This window comes from Geospiza fortis, unplaced genomic scaffold (assembly GCF_000277835.1).
Source record: "Geospiza fortis unplaced genomic scaffold, GeoFor_1.0 scaffold237, whole genome shotgun sequence".
Taxonomy (NCBI): domain Eukaryota; kingdom Metazoa; phylum Chordata; class Aves; order Passeriformes; family Thraupidae; genus Geospiza; species Geospiza fortis.
This window is the reverse complement of record NW_005054319.1, coordinates 3,787,083-3,790,277: the sequence shown is the minus strand read 5'-3', so window position 1 is coordinate 3,790,277 and position 3,195 is coordinate 3,787,083.

Here is a 3,195-nt window from a genome sequence, read left to right as displayed (position 1 = left end):
CGGCTGGGATCAACGCAGCCAGAGCTCTTCCAGTGGGTGCTCAGCTGCCTCAAAGCTTTCCCGAGGTTCTGAGATTCCTTCTTGGGGCTGCAGGTTCGATCAGCCCCACGGTTGGGGGAGGGAAGGGGTAGAAATGCCACCAGCCAGGTAGGCGGGGGGGAAGGCTCAGGGGACAATGACACCTGGATAGCCCAATTGTCCCCAGGGCTGAGAGGCATCTTTTAAACTTCGCCAATCAGACAATGGCCTTGCTGGCCTACTGACATTGACGGACAGCCTTCTTGGGGCTGCAGGTTCGATCAGCCCCACGGTTGGGGGAGGGAAGGGGTAGAAATGCCACCAGCCAGGTAGGCGGGGGGGAAGGCTCAGGGGACAATGACACCTGGATAGCCCAATTGTCCCCAGGGCTGAGAGGCATCTTTTAAACTTCGCCAATCAGACAATGGCCTTGCTGGCCTACTGACATTGACGGACAGCTCTCAGCAGCAGGCAGGGAGAGGGGAAGGTATTGCCACACCTGGGAAAGGACCGGGGCAGCTAAAACAGGGATCACAGTGCAACAGGATTTAGCATATGACAGTCCCTTTCTCTGCTCCCTGTGCTAATATCTAATGCACAATGCTACATCAGAGAAGTTGTAAGCACAACAAAAAATCTGTGTCCAGCAATCTGTGGTCCTGGCACACATCCTTCAGCAGCATCTTTAGTGTGTGTTGAGAAAGCCATTCCAAATTGGTGGATGCTTTTGGATTATATAAAGTTTTTGTGTTAGCAGCATTAGGTCCTCTAAGGAAATCACAAGATTGGTTTAAAATGCAAATATGCACATTCTGTCTTCAGATTTTTCAGCATTTGGCCATTATCAGAAATCTCTTCCCCAAAAGGTTTTCTTTAAAGGAAATTTAAAAAGAGATTTTGGTATTACCACATATGCCTGTTAAACTCAAGTCCTGCCTGAATATTTTGGTATTAGCCTTGGTGGTAACTGCATGAACCATACTCAGTACAGAAGATATCCCATATTTACAAACAAATAGCTAACAGTCTACTAATTAATCCAGACTTTAATTAGGCAGCACCTCATTAATACTTTTCGAGATTCTTGTAGTTTGTTGTCTTGTTTTTACGGGGCCCAGCTTTAGTTAACTACTCCCAGAACCATTCCAAGATTATGAAGTCATTTGGAAGACAGGATATTTTTAATTACATTTCAAAAGCTCCAGTGCTTTAGTCCCCTCAGCAGTGAGGAGATTAGGGCCCCTGCCAAGGGACTGCAGCAGCCTCTGCCAGCCTGGGGCTGCCTGGCCCTCAGCAGCTTCCCCAGCACTGGGGTTTCCTGGGGGTGCAATTGCAGAACTCAGGAATGAGCAATCTTGCATAGGAAAGGTGAAAGAACCTTTCCTGAGGATCTTGCTGAGATGTTTGGACATGCAGGGTACAGCAGAGCTCTGCCTCAGGCCACCCAGAGCTGATCTCCCCACCAAAGCTGCAGAGGTTGAGCTGATTGTAGAACAACTCCATGATTTACCAGCATCCTTTCCAACCTTGCTTTAGCTCCTCTAGAAGCTTTTCTACTTTTTCCAACATTCCAAGAGTGTGTCTGTAATTGTATGGGCAAAATCTAAACCTTTAGGTCAGACAAAAATTGGTAAATATTCATGGCAATTTCTAAGTGTAGTTGCTTGATAATATGTGCCTGACACACGCAGGTTTGCTAAAGAAAGTCTTGATAGTGAACTCACCCTGCTTCCTACAAATATTTCAGTCTGATATTCAGATTTTTTTTATTCATATTTAAATTCAATCTCCTGAAGCTTCATTATATCTAACAGTGCTTTTCCTTCTGGGTGTTTTTATATTCCAAGGCCAGGTGTAGGTAGGACTTTAACCAAATCAGGAATGCCTCACTGCTACTTCCACTGTGTTCCCAGGAAAAGCTTTACACCTGCAAAGGTGCACAATGAATTCACTTGAAGACAATGCACAAGTGGCTTTGTCTGGTGCAGCTGTGCTTGTCAAGGATTTGGGGACTTATTAAATCAAAAAATGTATAAGCTGAAGAAATTAAGATGTTTCAAAAAGGAAAACCAGAAGAAATGAAGTAATGGAGTAGCATGCACAAAATATTTGCAAAGGGAAACTTGCTGATTAGAGGAGTAACTCAAATTTTAACTAAGAAATAAAAATAAGGCTTTGAAACACCTCATACAGCAGTGTGCCACTAGCACAAAAACAAACCTTCTTTGGCCAGGCAAAGGGCAGATATTTCACAAACACAGAAATCTGTCATGCACAGATTTTGAGTAGAGAACAAGAGGAGGACAGAATTTTTAACTTTGCATTCATGTAATGCTGATTTTAATGCTAGTTCCAGTGCTGCTGCTGCCTGACATCCAGAGGAGGTGGAGGTGGCAGTTCTCACTCTGTGGTTTGGAAGGTGTGATTGTTATTTGTGTAGAAAATCCGTCTGACAGGTAACCACATGTTCCAGTTCATCTCTGCTGGGCTATAAGTAGATCTTGTATCAAATGTGGTGACTCAGTTACTGAGCCTGATGCTGATGTCCCTGACATCTGCTTCAGCCTCTGTGCTCCTTAAAAATGGATTGGAATCAGGCTTTTGGGTGAATTTCTATTAGGGTAAGCCCCACTCAAATACCACAGGTCCCAGTGGTATCTGGTGCCAGTGGAGGTGCATTAGGATAGATTTGTCCCAATGTGTTTTTTGTTGTTTGTCCATATCCAAGGACACAGCTGCAAAAGATTGGAATGGGTTTTCTGATGCATTAAGAGACTAATCTGTTATTTACTCTGGGAAAAGCAGTCTTATTTAATATTAAGTTCCAAATTTCCTTTATGTGTTTACCAGCCATCCAGCAGATTAGCTGCATTAAAATAGTGAGTGTCCCTTTTTAATAAATTATCTTCTGCCTCTCTTGGTTTGTGAGTAATGGAGTCCACCCTCCTGTGCCTTGTGTAGCACTTACCCAGGACTAGCATATTCTGTTTTTTTGAACCACGCTGGGTCAAGATACAACTCCACCTGCTTTCACTACATGGATTCTTTGCTCTGTTAACCAAAGTCATGTTCCATTTTCTCTGTCTCACATCTCGCTTTGGACTGGAGTCTTGACTAGTGGGTTTAGTCTGTTTATAACCTGGAGTCTGTAGAGGAAAATCTAAGGATAAATTGATC